The 16,225-nt window shown below is 50.4% G+C and overlaps 1 long non-coding RNA gene across 1 annotated transcript in view; it reads right to left on the bottom strand.

Annotated features, from left to right (window-relative positions):
- Positions 1-5,849: 5,849 nt before the first annotated feature.
- Positions 5,850-16,225, bottom strand: part of LOC140905536 (uncharacterized) — a 64,984-nt gene continuing 54,608 nt past the window's right edge. Inside the window, exons 4-8 of the long non-coding RNA XR_012156878.2 lie at positions 13,500-13,612; positions 10,291-10,439; positions 10,138-10,204; positions 9,595-9,665; positions 5,850-6,859 (exon numbers count right to left, since the gene is read on the bottom strand). This is a non-coding gene — a long non-coding RNA (uncharacterized LOC140905536). The remainder of the gene's footprint in view (positions 6,860-9,594; positions 9,666-10,137; positions 10,205-10,290; positions 10,440-13,499; positions 13,613-16,225) is intronic.

Below are 16,225 nucleotides of genomic sequence, written 5' to 3'. Positions count from 1 at the left end.
GGACCGTGCAGGTCCCCCATTCCTCCCCCAGCTCAGGGCAGACATTGCGCCCAGCAGGACCCAGGAGCGTCAGGCAAGGTGAAAGGTGGTGCTCCCCCAGCCCTCCTGAGGGGCCAGGCTGGGGGCTCTCTGTGGCCCAGGCCGCTCCAGGGCATGCTGTCTCCCTGGGGCACAGCCTGTCCAGGGACCAGTGCTGGGCGCTGGGACTCCTGGTCTTGGGGAAGGGAGTGTAATCAAGTGGTTAGAAGAACAGGAGGACTTGTGGCACCTTAGAAACTAACCAATTTATTTGAGCATGAGCTTCCGTGGGCTACAGCTCACTTCATCGGATGCATCCAGTGGAAAATACAGTGGGGAGATTTATATACACAGAGACCATGAAACAAGGGCTGTTACCATACACACTGTAACGAGAGCGATCAGGTAAGGTGAGCTATGACCAGCAGGAGAGCGGGGGGGGGACGGGACCTTTTGTAGTGATAATCAAGGTGGGCCATTTCCAGCAGTTGACAAGAACGTCTGAGGAACGGCGGGGTCGGGGGGGGGGGGGAGAGGAATAAACATGGGGAAATAGAAAAGGAGGACTTGTGGCACCTTAGAGACGAACCAATTTATTTGAGCATCAGCTTTCGTGACCATTCAGTGCATCCGATGAAGTGAGCTGTAGCTCACGAAAGCTGATGCTCAAATAAATTGGTTCGTCTCTAAGGTGCCACAAGTCCTCCTTTTCTTTTTGTGAATACAGACTAACACGGCTGCTCCTCTGAAACCTGTCATGGGGAAATAGTTTTACTTTGTGTAATGACCCATCCACTCCCAGTCTCTATTCAAGCCTAGTTAATTGTATCCAGTTTGCAAATGAATTCCAATTCAGCAGTCTCTCTTTGGAGTCTGTTTTTGAAGTTTTTTTTGTTGAAGAATTGCCACTTTTAGGTCTGTAATTGAGTGACCAAAGAGACTGAAGTGTTAGAATCATAGAATCATCGAATATCAGAGTTGGAAGAGACGTCAGGAGGTCATCTAGTCCAACCCCCTGCTCAAATCCCCAATCCCCAATTAAATCATCCCAGCCAGGGCTTTGTCAAGCCTGACCTTAAAAACTTCTAGGGAAGGAGATTCCACCACCTCCCTGGGTAACGCATTCCAGTGTTTCACCACCCTCCTAGTGAAACAGTGATTCCTAATATCCAACCTAGACCTCCCCCACTGCAACGTGAGACCATTGTTGTACCAATAAAATAAAAACCAGCAGGATCTTATTAAAGGGAAATAGGCAAAATACCACATTTATTGTGAATACAGAAAGAATCATAGTAAGCAGTTAGTTATAGCTATAACATTCCATTCAATCTCATATTTATTCACACATTCATTCATACAAACACACACCCACACACATACACACCCACACACACAGGTTCTGCAAGGCTGTTATCATAGTTACCAGCCTTAGAGTTGCTCATGCCAAGCCACTGGCCAGGTGGCCTGGACATGAGGAGGGAGCAGGGCCTTGTCAGATGCTCATCTGATGCTCCTGGAAGTTGGTTTGCAGAATCAGACCCCAAAATTCTCACTTTTTAGAGTCTATTTTTATAGGAATTTCTTCCTAGGCCAGTCTATGGGAATTGCTTCATCATGCTGTTGCTGAATCAATCAGCAGATAGCACATTCCTGACGGCTCCAAGATGTTATCTTGTTCTTTGGTTCTCCCATCCTTGAGGCTGTTGGGTGGATTCCAGTCTGCCCTCCGGGGGGTCCTCTGGTTATTTCCACTTGACGCCTTCTTCAGCCCATGGACACTGGATTCTTAGGCTGGCACCTCCCTGATCATTCAGTTATTATCCACACCAAGCATCCACCACATACATCCTCTATCTCTATTTTAATCACAATGGTTAATACAACAAAAGGGCGGGGAGTCTCTGGGTGCTGTTTCTGTTGTTCGAGTATTGCTTTGAGTCTCTCTCTCTGTGAATTGCTTTGAGAACAGACTCGGTCTTAGAATGTACTAACACAGTTAGCAGCTTGCAAGTTTCACACATAGAGGGAGAGAAACAGCACCAAAAACCAAGAGACCTCTTAATTAGTAATACCCTGGAATTTAAACTCTGGGGAATCAAACTCATTTGTGATTTTAATACAGAACTTCTTTAATATGATCCAACACCAGTACTCCTCGTTCTGTCATCTGCTACCACTGAGAACGGTCTAGAGCCATCCTCTTTGGAACCCCCTTTCAGGTAGTTGAAAGCAGCTATCAAATCCCCCCTCATTCTTCTCTTCTGCAGGCTAAACAATCCCAGCTCCCTCAGCCTCTCCTCATGACTCATGTGTTCCAGTCCCCTGATCATTTTTGTTGCCCTCCACTGGACTCTTTCCAATTTTTCCACATCCTTCTTGTAGTGTGGGGCCCCAAACTGGACACAGTACTCCAGATGAGGCCTCATCAATGTCGAATAGAGGGGAACGATCACGTCCCTCGATCTGCTCGCTATGCCCCTACTTATACAGCCCAAAATGCCATTGGCCTTCTTGGCAACAAGGGCACACTGTTGACTCATATCCAACTTCTCGTCCACTGTAACTCCTAAGTCCTTTTCTGCAGAACTGCTGCCGAGCCATTCGGTCCCTAGTCTGTAGTCGTACATGGGATTCTTCCCTCCTAAGTGCAGGACTCTGCACTTGTCCTTGTTGAACCTCATCAGATTTCTTTTGGCCCAATCCTCCAATTTGTCTAGGTCCCTCTGTATCCTATCCCTACCCTCCAGCGTATCTACCACTCCTCCCAGTTTAGTGTCATCTGTAAACTTGCTGATGGTGCAATCCACGCCATCCTCCAGATCATTTATGAAGATATTGAACAAAACCAGCCCCAGGACCGACCCCTGGGGCACTCCGCTTGATACCGGCTGCCAACTAGACATGGAGCCATTGATAACTACCCGTTGAGCCCGACAATCTAGCCAGCTTTCCATCCATCTTATAGTCCATTCATCCAGCCCATACTTCTTTAACTTGCTGGTAAGAATACTGTGGGAGACCATGTCAAAAGCTTTGCTAAAGTCAAGGGACAATCCATCCACTGCTTTCCCCTCATCCACAGAGCCAGTTATCTCATCATAGAAGGCAATTACATTAGTCAGGCATGACTTGCCCTTGGTGAATCCATGCTGACTGTTCCTGATCACTTTCCTCTCCTCCAAGTGCTTCAAAATGGTTTCCTTGAGGACCTGCTCCATGATTTTTCCAGGGACTGAGGTGAGGCTGACTGGCCTGTAGTTCCCAGGATCCTCCTCCTTCCCTTTTTTAAAGTTGGGCACAACATTAGCCTTTTTCCAGTCATCCGGGACTTCCCCCGATCGCCATGAGTTTTCAAAGATAATGGCCAATGGCTCTGCAATCACATCCGCCAGCTCCTTTAGCACTCTCGGATGCAACGCATCCGGCCCCATGGACTTGTGCTCGTCCAGCTTTTCTAAATAGTCCCGAACCACTTCTTTCTCCACAGAGGGCTGGTCACCTCCTCCCCACGCTGTGCTGCCCAGTGTAGTAGTCTGGGAGCTGACTTTGTTCGTGAAGACAGAGGAAAAAAAAGCATTGAGTACATCAGCTTTTTCCACATCCTCTGTCACTAGGTTGCCTCCCTCATTCAATAAGGGGCCCACACTTTCCTTGACTTTCTTCTTGTTGCTAACATACCTGAAGAAACCCTTCTTGTTACTCTTAACATCTCTTGCTACCTGCAACTCCAGGTGTGATTTGGCCTTCCTGATTTCACTCCTGCATCCCCGAGCAATATTTTTATACTCTTCCCTGGTCATTTGTCCACTTCCACTTCTTGTAAGCTTCTTTTTTGTATTTAAGAGCAGCAACGATTTCACTGTTAAGCCAAGCTGGTCACCTGCCATATTTACTATTCTTTCCACACATCGGGATGGTTTGTCCCTGTAACCTCAATAAGGATTCTTGAAAATACAGCCAGCTCTCCTGGACTCCTTTCCCCCTCATGTTATTCTCCCAGGGGATCTTGCCCATCAGTTCCCTGAGGGAGTCAAAGTCTGCTTTTCTGAAGTCCAGGGTCCGTATTCTGCTGCTCTGCTTTCTTCCCTGTGTCAGGATCCTGAACTCGACCGTCTCATGGTCACTGCCTCCCAGATTCCCATCCACTTTTGCTTCCCCCACTAATTCTACCCAGTTTGTGAGCAGCAGGTCAAGAAGAGCTCTGCCCCTAGTTGGTTCCTCCAGCCCTTGCACCAGGACATTGTCCCCTACGCTTTCCAAAAACTTCCTGGATTGTCTGTGCACCGCTGTATTGCTCTCCCAGCAGATATCAGGGTGATTTGAAGTCTCCCATAAGTACCAGGGCCTGCGATCTAGTCACTTCTGCGAGTTGCCGGAAGAAAGCCTCGTCCACCTCATCCCCCTGGTCCGGTGTTCTCCGACTAGCTCATGAAAGCTCATGCTCAAATAAATGGGTTGGTCTCTAAGGTGCCACACGTCCTCCTGTTCTTTTTGTGGATACAGACGAGCACGGCTGCTCCTCTGAAACAAGTGGTTAGAGTAAGGGGGAGCGGGAATCAGGAGTGCTCAGGTCTGTCCTGGGTGTCACAGAGTGATCTGGTAGCTGGAGTTGGAGCAGGAGGATTTCAGGGCTCCTGCATTCTAGCCCCAGCTCTGCACTGACTTGCTGGGTGGCCTTGGGCAAGTCATGACGTCTCTCTGTGCCTCAGTTTCCCCATCTGTAAAAGGGGGATAGTGGCCCTGCTGTCCCATTGTAGAGTGCTTGGAAAGTCTGGGGTGCAAAGGGCTGCAGAATCTGGGGGCTGCTCCTGAAATAGCAAAGGGGCAGCTGAACCACCCGAGCTACAGCATAAAGAACCGCCCATCGCACTAACTCCCCATGGGAAGATGTAAAATGCCCACACATGGTGCTTCCTCCTGCCCCCCATGCCCGCCCCATTCCAGAGCCATGTGCAAACCCACCCGCATCGCCCAGTCAGCAGGAAAACACCCCCCACAGCTGGGCCTGCCCCCCCGGCGCCTGCCCGCGCTTTGCACTCCTCTGCCATGGGACGCTCACTCAGGCGACAAATTCCCCGCTCATACGTAACCCAAGCTGCCATTCCGCGGCACAGAGTGAACCCTGACACGCTGTGTCAGCACGCGGGGGCCCACTCCCTCCAGCCCCTCCAGCTCAATTCCCCAGGAAGGCAGTGTCACGGTTCCTCCCCCACTCTGAACTCTAGGGTACAGATGTGGGGACCTGCATGAAAAACCTCCTAAGCTTATCTTTACCAGCTTAGGTCAAAACTTCCCCAAGGTACAAAATATTACACCTTGGACTGGCCGCTACCACCACCAAACTAATACTGGTTACTGGGGAAGAGCTGTTTGGACGCGTCCTTCCCCCCAAAATACTTCCCAAAACCTTGCACCCCACTTCCTGGACAAGGTTTGGTAAAAAGCCTCACCAATTTGCCTAGGTGACTACAGATCCAGACCCTTGGATCTTAAGAACAATGAACAATCCTCCCAACACTTGCACCCCCCCTTTCCTGGGAAATGTTGGATAAAAAGCCTCACCAATTTGCATAGGTGACCACAGACCCAAACCCTTGGATCTGAGAACAATGAAAAAGCATTCAGTGTTTTACAAGAAGACTTTTAATAAAAAATAGAAGTAAATAGAAATAAAGAAATCCCCCCTGTAAAATCAGGATGGTAGATATCTTACAGGGTAATTAGATTCAAAAACATAGAGAAACCCTCTAGGCAAAACCTTAAGTTACAAAAAAGATACACAGACAGAAATAGTTATTCTATTCAGCACAATTCTTTTCTCAGCCATTTAAAGAAATCATAATCTAACACATACCTAGCTAGATTACTTACTAAAAGTTCTAAGACTCCATTCCTGGTCTATCCCCGGCCAAGACGACTACAGACAGACCCAGACCCTTTGTTTCTCTCCCTCCTCCCAGCTTTTGAAAGTATCTTGTCTCCTCATTGGTCATTTTGGTCAGGTGCCAGCGAGGTTACCTTTAGCTTCTTAACCCTTTACAGGTGAGAGGAGCTTTCCCCTGGCCAGGAGGGATTTCAAAGGGGTTTACCCTTCCCTTTATTTTTATGACAGGCAGGTTCAAGTGAAGTCTGTTGGGAGAGCAGGGATCCCTCAGCACAGGGAGGCTGTAACGGTCGAGGTGTCACCAGCGATCAGCTCGGTCATGGCAGCTTAACCAAGCCCCTCGAGGACTGAATGCAAGGCCAGACAATTTACGGTAACCTGGGCTCTCCACAGCCCACGTTCATACACACTCAGGGCGCTGATCCACCCTGATGGGGCTGAGGAAGAATTCAAACAGTGCAGCCCCCACACATTCCCTTTGCTGCAAACCCCAGTGCTAGCCATGACATCTGCCCTCAGCATGGGGGGCTCATGGATTCCACATCACTCTAGTAGGGGCCCAGACACTACGGTGATGGGCGGCAGCATAAAACACGAAGATAGGCAGCATAAAACCCCTCCCACACACTGACCCAGCCAGCTTCTGGCTTAAAAACAAATGCTTCCACTGTGTTTTAGTCTGAAAGAACCATCCGCCGCCTTTCTCTGAAGAGTTGATTCTCCTCCGACGCGTCCCAGCGTAGGTCTGGAGTGACTCTGTTGTGGTCATTGGGACTGATTTTAATCCTGCTCAGCCCGGCGTGTACCAGGGAGCCCCACTGGGATCACTCCTGCTTTACCACACTGGAACAGAGAGATCAGAATTGGGCCCAGGGGTTCCTTCGGTTTTCCAGCCCCCGGGTCCGTCTCTTTGGGTCAGGTGGTAGATTTTCCCATCAGCATTGTCCTGCTTGACTTCAGAAGAGAGGGAACGTTTACAGCCATTTCTTGCAATGGCTTTGAAGCCAGAGCTAGTTAAAAGCTGAGCCACTTTGGCACATTTGAAAATTGCTTTGTTAGGCCTTTGTCTAAGTTAAAAACATGAGCTACGGCCTAACCCCACCCTCCCTATCCTCTCTCTCACTCACTCCGGAGCCATCAACTCCCACCTCCGAGCAGCCCACATACCAACCTCCATCACCCACTTGGGTCCGAATGAGCTTTCCCCTCACACCTTGTGATGAGCTGGAGGAGGAGACTTCAGGAACCAACCTTGTTTGCATAGACACTCCCACTCTGCCTAGGTGCACAGCATGATGGGGCTGCTTTACCCACATGATCCTGGTGTTGGATTGCGAGTCCCTTGTTATTGGGGGCAGGGGTAAGAAAGTGTTGTTACCGCTCTTTTGTGAGTGAAGGGCAGCTGAACTGTGTTTGGCATGCCCTGATGGAGGGCAGTCACTCTCAGCTGAACTGCACTTGCTAAGCAGGGGGTAGAGGTGCCAAAGGCCAGGGGGGGAGGGAGAGGAAGCAGGAGGAGAAGAAATGAGGGATATGTTTGGGGTCAGTGGTGGGGGTTCTGGTTAAGGGCCCTGGCTACAATTGGTTACTTCTTCTCTTGATTGTTTAAGGGCAGAGCTGATTAAGAGTCAATTGAAAGTCTTTTGTTGTGAGTCAGTAGAGCTGCAATCATTGGTAACTGCTGTATGATAGTGTCTCTGGGGACGGAGCGGAGCCTGTTCTAGCCGTGAGGGTCCCTTGCTAACGGCTGAGATCACAGAGAGCTATAATGAGGGTGAGCAGCGAGCGGACTGAGCCATTGCTCCGTGCCTTCCCAACACACACCAGGGTTGGGGGTGAGCTCATGTGCAGACTGAGCCATTTGCCTTCCCAACGCACACCAGGGTTGGGGGTGAGCTCATGTGCAGACTGAGCCATTTGCCTTCCCAACGCACACCAGGGTTGGGGGTGAGCTCATGTGCAGACTGAGCCATTTGCCTTCCCAACGCACACCAGGGTTGGGGGTGAGCTCGTGTGAATGCGTTTCTGAACCCTGGGTCGTGGCTGACCAAGGACAGCAGCTGTGAGTGGGGTGCAGGGAAGGGGGGGGAGTGTGGATTAAAGAGACATTTGTTCATTGGACTTTCACACCGCAACGGGAGAGATGGAGGGGAAAGATGCTGCCCAATTTACTCTGGGGTGGGTGTTTTGGTCACGTCATGTTTTCGAATGATGCTCGTGGGGTATTCATGAGTTAATGCCAGGTTCCTTTCCCTTTTTTTTTTTTTTTTAAGAGTTTTCTTTTCCATGCGCAGACCCGGTGCTTGCGAGGGGGGAAGCATTGCCTCTCAGAGGCGCCCAGAGATGGTGTGGAATTGTCCCAGGTCACTGGGTGGGGGCTGGAGCCAGCTCTAGGTTGCGTTGTTAAGAGAAACCCCTGAATATTGAACCCGGCTTTCGTTGCTGCTGACTCCACCTGGCAGAAGGGTTCCACAGACACCCCTTTGTGCTTTCACCCAGGCTGCCCCCCATGCTTGCTGCTCCCTATAAACATCCACAGAGCCCCCCCCCATCATCCACCTTCAAATCCCACCTCAGAACGCTGCCTGACCCGAGACCTACAAACAGTGACAGTTGGGGGGCTGTGGGGTGCAGAGACCCCTGCCTGTCACACTGCCCAGCCCTGGCTCATTGGTTCCTTCTACTCTCCCATCTGGGATCTCTTGTCTTATATGTACATTGTCAGTTCTTTGGGGCAGTGGCCATCAGTTTGTACAGGGCCTAGCACCATGGGCCCCTGGCCGCTGACTAGGGCTCCTCGGGGTCACAGGCTTAAAGTGCATCTCCGGGTGTAACTGAGCAGAAATGCTTGTGTCTGGTTGCCAAGGCCTGGGGGATGATGCTGAATGCAATGCAGCAGGGGATCTAGACACTGGAATTTCTCAGTTTCTGAGTGCCGCTGGCAAGCTGAAAACCGGCTGCCTTAACTCAGGCTGGGGATTTATACTGGGCATAATACTTAGTCCTGCCTTGAGTGCAGGGGACTGGGCTAGATGACCTCTCAAGGTCCCTTCCAGCCCTACGATTCTATGATTCTCTGTTCTTGAAAAGTTCCCTGGCCAAGGAACTGGGCCGGTTGGCTTGGTACACGTGAATGAGTGTGCGATGCTGCCCTGTAGTGGCTGGACCTGCAGAGAGGTTAAGAGACTTACTATTGCAGGCCGTTGCAGGTGTTTTGCTTTGGCTCAAGTAGGAAAGCGCTGGGCTCTACAGCCACAAGACCAGGGTTCTAGACTCAGCGGTGTGTATAGGACATATGGAGCCCTGGGGGCCCCAAGGAGCACTGTGAATATACCCATGTGATGTCAATGGGACTGCTGCCAGGAGCGGGTTCACTCTGTAGCCAGCAGTGCTTGGGTTTGTTATGTGCTTGCTGATTCCATGAGCCGCTGCAGCAGGGGGGAATGTGTGTTGGACAGTCCTCTAGCAGCCCACGGCAGGAGCCTTGGGGCAGCGATGGGGCTGTGGGCTTCAGCAGAGCCAGCCCAGGCTGCATGTCATGGCCTCAGATCAAGGTGAGTCCCTGCTGGCCTCCCAAGCACGCTGTGGCCGGGAGTGTTTGGTCTCAGGACCATGGGTGTGCTTTTGGGTGGGACGGTAGAGGAGGGGGGCCAAGGCACAATTCAGCTCAGTAAGATTTGGGTACGTACATCACGATGCTCTGATGACTTCATCATAAATCGGTATGTGCTGGAAATAATAGTCCAGGATGCAAAGGGTCCTAAGAAATGGGAGTGGGTCAGAGGAGAATCATGAAAACATTGGGAAATCTGCCTTATAATGATAGACTCAAAGAGCTCAATCTGCGTAGCTCGGGGGTTCTCAAACGCGATTGCCCCGCGACCCCCTTCTGACAACAAAAAATTACTACATGACTCCAGGAAGGGGTCCGAAGCCTGAGCCCGCCTGATCCCCAGTGCCCTGGGCAGGGAGGCTAAAGCCCAAGGGCTTCAGCCCCAGGCAGGGGGCCTGTAACCTGAGTCCTGCCCCCCAGGGCTGAAGCCATTGGGCTTCAAGTTCAGCCCTGGGTGGTGGAGCTCTGGCTTTGGCCCCAGGCCTCAGCTCGTCTAACACGAGCCCTGGCGACCCCATTAACTCACTTTAGGATCCCAACCCAGAGTTTGAGAACTGCTGGCCTTAGCTTAACAACGAGGAGGGTCGGGGTGACTTGATCACAGTCTGTAAGCACCTACCTGGGGAGCAAGTATTTGATCATGGACCCGTCAGTCTCACAGAGGAAGGTCTAACACGATCCAATGGCTGGAAGTTGATATGAGACAAATTCAGACTGGCTATAAGGTGTCAATTTTTAACAGTGAGAGTCATTAACCATGGAAATAACTTACCAAGAGTCAAGGATTCTCCAGCCCTGACAATGTTTAACTCAAGTCTGGAAGTTTTTCTAACAGCTCTGCTCAGGGAGTGATTGTGGGGCAGGTCTCTGGCCCGTGTGACGCTGGGGGTCAGACGAGATGATCCTGATGGTCCCTTCTGCCTGAAGAACACGATGCACAAGACACTTCAGCATATAAAGACATAAAGCCGGATTCTCAGTGGGTGGGAATCGATGTGGCTCTGTTCTATTTTATACCCTGGGTTTTATACCCTGCTCATCACTGTCGAATCTGAGCATCTTTCAGTAATGTTACTGAGCAGTGTAACTCCCTTCTGTCCCCGCGGGGAGCAGGGTGCAGAGGCTATGTAAGTATGTTACTGTATGTTTGGTAGAGAAGGCAAGGCCAGAGAAATGCACTTTTCACTTAAAGCAGAAGGCAGTGAGGTGTGTGATGGTTCTTAATTCCTGGGGCATCTATCCTGCAGGCTTCAGCTGGCTCCCCAGAAAGTTCTGTCTTCCACTGAAGTCAACTGAGCTATGCTGATTGACACCCGGCGAGGCTTTGGCTCCTTCTTTTATGTGCTACAATCCAATATTTGCAGGGCTCCATGCAGACTTCTAAACTCTGAAGGAAACCCAGTTATGGTCATGATATGCCTTATAGTTAAAAAGAAACAAGCATGGAAATTCCCAGACAAAAACTTTGTTAACTTGTAAAGTTATGGTTGCTGTAGTAAGAATTAAACATTAGAAGAAAAAAAAAAACAGGTTAAAAATCCTACCCATGAAAAAGTCTGGAGATAAGTTGATGTGCACATAGGCCAGGTTACACATGTACACAGTTTTCTTTCTCTGATAGAAATCTAGACGTGAAAATTAGCATAGTTGTTCCAATAGCCATCGTCACTCTGTCCTCATAGAATCATAGAATATCAGGGTTGGAAGGGACCCCAGAAGGTCATCTAGTCCAACCCCCTGCTCAAAGCAGGACCAATTCCCAGTTAAATCATCCCAGCCAGGGCTTTGTCAAGCCTGACCTTAAAAACCTCTAAGGAAGGAGATTCCACCACCTCCCTAGGGAACCCATTCCAGTGTTTCACCACCCTCTTAGTGAAAAAGTTTTTCCTAATATCCAATCTAAACCTCCCCCACTGCAACTTGAGACTATTACTCCTCGTTCTGTCATCTGCTACCATTGAGAACAGTCTAGAGCCATCCTCTTTGGAACCCCCTTTCAGGTAGTTGAAAGCAGCTATCAAATCCCCCCTCATTCTTTTCTTCTGCAGGCTAAACAATCCCAGCTCCCTCAGCCTCTCCTCATAACTCATGTGTTCCAGACCCCTCATCATTTTTGTTGCCCTTCGCTGGACTCTCTCCAATTTATCCACATCCTTCTTGAAGTGTGGGGCCCAAAACTGGACACAGTACTCCAGATGAGGCCTCACCAATGTTGAATAGAGGGGAACGATCACGTCCCTCGATCTGCTCACTATGCCCCTACTTATACATCCCAAAATGCCATTGGCCTTCTTGGCAACAAGGGCACACTGCTGACTCATATCCAGCTTCTCGTCCACTGTCACCCCTAGGTCCTTTTCCGCAGAACTGCTGCCTAGCCATTCGGTCCCTAGTCTGTAGCGGTGCATTGGGTTCTTCCGTCCTAAGTGCAGGACCCTGCACTTCTCCTTATTGAACCTCATCAGATTTCTTTTGGCCCAATCCTCCAATTTGTCTAGGTCCCTCTGTATCCTATCCCTCCCCTCCAGCGTATCTACCACTCCTCCCAGTTTAGTATCATCCGCAAATTTGCTGAGAGTGCAATCCACACCATCCTCCAGATCATTTATGAAGATATTGAACAAAACCGGCCCCAGGACCGACCCTTGGGGTACTCCACTTGATACCGGCTGCCAACTAGATGTCCTTTTCCCTTCTGTTCTGTGTCATACAATTGCTTGAGAATCTCTCTCATAACTATGGTATGGATTGGGGAACACCAGCATTAGGGCAATGAATATCACAATTATAGGGTGTCACCGCAGATATTATGTGCTTAATCTGGGGGAGGATGAGCTGTTGGAAGATAGATCCCGGTGCTATCTCAGTGTTAGCTATGAAGCAATGATCTCTGGGCAGTGTCTGCTCACTGTAATTTGATAATTAAAATGTCATTATTTGGCCGTTAGAAAACGCGTGTGCAACAGACCCTGACGGGTATCGTTTAGCTGCTCGACAAAAGATAGTGAAATGAATTGCAGCTCTCCATGGGCTTTCTGTGCCGCTGCACAGGTGTGCAGGGAGTTTTTATCCTGTCTCGCTACCGCTCCACAGCAGATGTCTGTGTTTCCTGGTAGCTTTGCCGTGGGGCTCGGCGTTGAGGATCCTGCTGGGCTGTCAGGTGTCAGTGCCGGGTTTCTGTCCCAGGCTGTGCGTACTGTCAGGGGGCTAGAAGCCATAGGACTGGGGCAATCAGACTTTATGCCAATCCACTCGGCCCTTTTCACACCCGTCATCTCCATCTGTGGGTTATTTCCATGCTTTTCAGAGGGTTTGGCGGAGTTTTAACTTCAGAGGTTCTCAGGTGTCCCCCCACTCACTGAAGCAGCCATCACTCCTGTTTCCCAGAGAGCTTTGTGGGAGAACGTCGGGCGGCACTTGAGCCCAGGGCGATGCCGACTTGACCCATCATCACTTTTAGCAGAGAAGTTTTTTGGGGGCGAGGGGGGCCTACAAGCTCTGGAGTTGAATGCAAGTGCAGCTCCCCCCCCCTCTGCCAGCAGGTGGTGGGGAACAACGTGAACCAGCGGGGATGGTGGACAGGCGGAAGAGCAAATCCAGCTGGAGGGAAGAGCAAGGGAATGAGCTCATGCAGGCAGGGGAGACCGGGGTAGAATGGCCGTGGGGCTTTCCCTGTTCGTGCTTGGACTGATCCTAATGTCACCCTTGGGAGTATCTGGAGTGCACGTGTGGGTGGGTGTGTGCATCCCTGTGTGTGCGTGTGTGTTTGTGGATGTGTGTGTGTGCGTGTGGCCCCCCATAGTCACAGGCAGAACCTAGCCCAGAAGAAGAATGCTACTGAAGTCCCTGGAACTATCCTCTGAGTGACTCGAGCAGGATTTGGCCTCATGCTTGCGCCTATCTTCCAATTCTGTTGCCCGGCCCGTTCTCTGTACGGGGGGACCAGAACCCTTCCCTTCTGGTGTGGGGCGACGACTATACCTTCGTTAGGGAGCTCTGATGAGACACTGAGACAGATGCGCTGCTCGGAGCTGTCCGCTCTGAATTCAACCAGTTCTTCCCTGGCATGTTTCAGGGAGGGGTGTTCTGGTTACCTGTTAGAGGGAAACAAATACTCTCAGTGATTCTGTGTCGAGGCACCCGCCCAGCGGGGAAGAGAGTGGGGCGGTTTAAACCAGCTCTGCTCATTTCTCCCTGAGAGTGGAGAGGGGACAGCTGGCCCGCTCCTCCAGGACCCTCACTGGGCTAGTTCCTGGAGTCCCCTCCCGTGGGCAGCCAGGGAACTGACCTGCTCTTGGGCATTTCGGTGGAAGGCAGAACCAGACCCTCTGTGAGCCCGTTTTGTCTCAGAGCTCAGGGACCTCACAGCAGAAGACCCAAGAGTGCCCCGAGACCTCTCTGATTGCACCTCCATCATCACAGAATCCCTAGCCCTGTACCGAGGGGCTGGCTCACTCATTCACAGGGAAGACTGTGCCCATGGCAACCCTGCTGGCATAAGTTACCAGTGGGGTTTGAACTTGGGCCTTCAGCTCCATAGCAGAGATCTCTGCCATCTCAGCGGCTCCATCGAGTGGTAGCAGTAGTAGGCTGTGTCCGCCAAGCAGACACAGCAGGCCACAAACCTGGGGATTTCCCTTTGCAGGGACATTTTATCCTGTTCATAGAATCATTGAATCATAGAATATCAGAATTGGAAGGGACCTCAGGAGGACATCTAGTCCAACCCCCTGCTCAAAGCCGGACCAATCCCCAAGTAAATCATCCCAGCCGGGGCTTTGTCAAGCCTGACCTTAAAAATATCTAAGGAAGGAGATTCCACCACCTCCTTAGGGAACGCATTCCAGTGTTTCACCACCCTCCTAGTGAAAAAGTTTGTCCTAATACCCAACCTAAACCTCCCCCACTGCAACTTGAGACCAGTACTCCTTGTTCTGTCATCAGCTACCACTGAGAACAGTCTAGAGCCATCCTCTTTGGAACCCCCTTTCAGGTAGTTGAAAGCAGCTATCAAATCCCCCCTCATTCTTCTCTTCTGCAGACTAAACAATCTCAGCTCCCTCAGCCTCTCCTCATAACTCATGTGTTCCAGACCCCTAATCATTTTTGTTGTCCTCCGCTGGACTCTCTCCAATTTATCCACATCCTTCTTGTAGTGTGGGGCCCAAAATTGGATCCAGTATTCCAGATGAGGCCTCACCAATGTCGAATAGAGGGGAACGATCACGTCCCTCGATCTGCTCGCTATGCCCCTACTTATACATCCCAAAATGCCATTGGCCTTCTTGGCAACAAGGGCACACTGCTGACTCATATCCAGCTTCTCGTCCACTGTCACCCCTAGGTCCTTTTCCGCAGAACTGCTGCCGAGCCGTTCGGTCCCTAGTCTGTAGCGGTGCATGGGATTCTTCCATCCTAAGTGCAGGACTCTGCACTTGTCCTTGTTGAACCTCATCAGATTTCTTTTGGCCCAATCCTCCAATTTGTCTAGGTCCCTCTGTATCCTATCCCTACCCTCCAGTGTATCTACCTCTCCTCCCAGTTTAGTGTCATCTGTAAACTTGCTGAGGGTGCAATCCACACCATCCTCCAGATCATTTATGAAGATATTGAACAAAACCAGCCCCAGGACCGATCCTTGGGGCACTCCCCTTGATACCGGCTGCCAACTAGACATGAAGCCATTGATCACTACCCGTTGAGCCTGACAATCTAGCCAGCTTTCTATCCACCTTATCATCCATTCATCCAGCCCATACTTCTTTAACTTGCTGGCAAGAATACTGTGGGAGACCGTGTCAAAAGCTTTGCTAAAGTCAAGGGACAACCCATCCACTGCTTTCCCCTCATCCACAGAGCCAGTTATCTCATCATAGAAGGCAATTACATTAGTCAGGCATGACTTGCCCTTGGTGAATCCATGCTGACTGTTCCTGATCACTTTCCTCTCCTCCAAGTGCTTCAAAATGGTTTCCTTGAGGACCTGCTCCAGGATTTTTCCAGGGACTGAGGTGAGGCTGACTGGCCTCTAGTTCCCAGGATCCTCCTCCTTGTCTTTTTTAAAGATGGGCACTACATTAGCCTTTTTCCAGTTGTCTGGGACCTCCCCCGATCGCCATGAGTTTTCAAAAATAATGGCCAATGGCTCTGCAATCACATCCGCCAACTCCTTAGCACTCTCGGATGCAACGCATCCGGCCCCATGGACTTGTGCTCGTCCAGCTTTTCTAAATAGTCCCGAACCACTTCTTTCTCCACAGAGGGCTGGTCACCTCCTCCCCTTGCTGTGCTGCCCAGTGCAGCCATCTCGGAGCTGACCTTGTTCGTGAAGACAGAGGAAAAAAAAGCATTGAGTACATTAGCTTTTTCTACATCCTCTGTCACTAGGCTGCCTCCCTCATTCAGTAAGGGGCCCACACTTTCCTTGACTTTCTTCTTGTTGCTAACATATCTGAAGAAACCCTTCTTGTTACTCTTAACATCTCTTGCTAGCTGCAACTCCAGGTGTGATTTGGCCTTCCTGATTTCACTCCTGCATCCCCGAGCAATATTTTTATACTCTTCCCTGGTTATTTGTCCAATCTTCCACTTCTTGTAAGCTTCTTTTTTGTGTTTAAGATCAGCAAGGATTTCACTGTTAAGCCAACCTGGTCGCCTGCCATATTTACTATTCTTTCCACACATCGGGATGGTTTGTCCCTGTAACC

This window comes from Lepidochelys kempii, chromosome 1 (genome assembly GCF_965140285.1).
Source record: "Lepidochelys kempii isolate rLepKem1 chromosome 1, rLepKem1.hap1, whole genome shotgun sequence".
Taxonomy (NCBI): domain Eukaryota; kingdom Metazoa; phylum Chordata; order Testudines; family Cheloniidae; genus Lepidochelys; species Lepidochelys kempii.
Note: the sequence above shows the minus strand (reverse complement) of the source record. Positions and strands in the feature narration are given on the sequence as shown.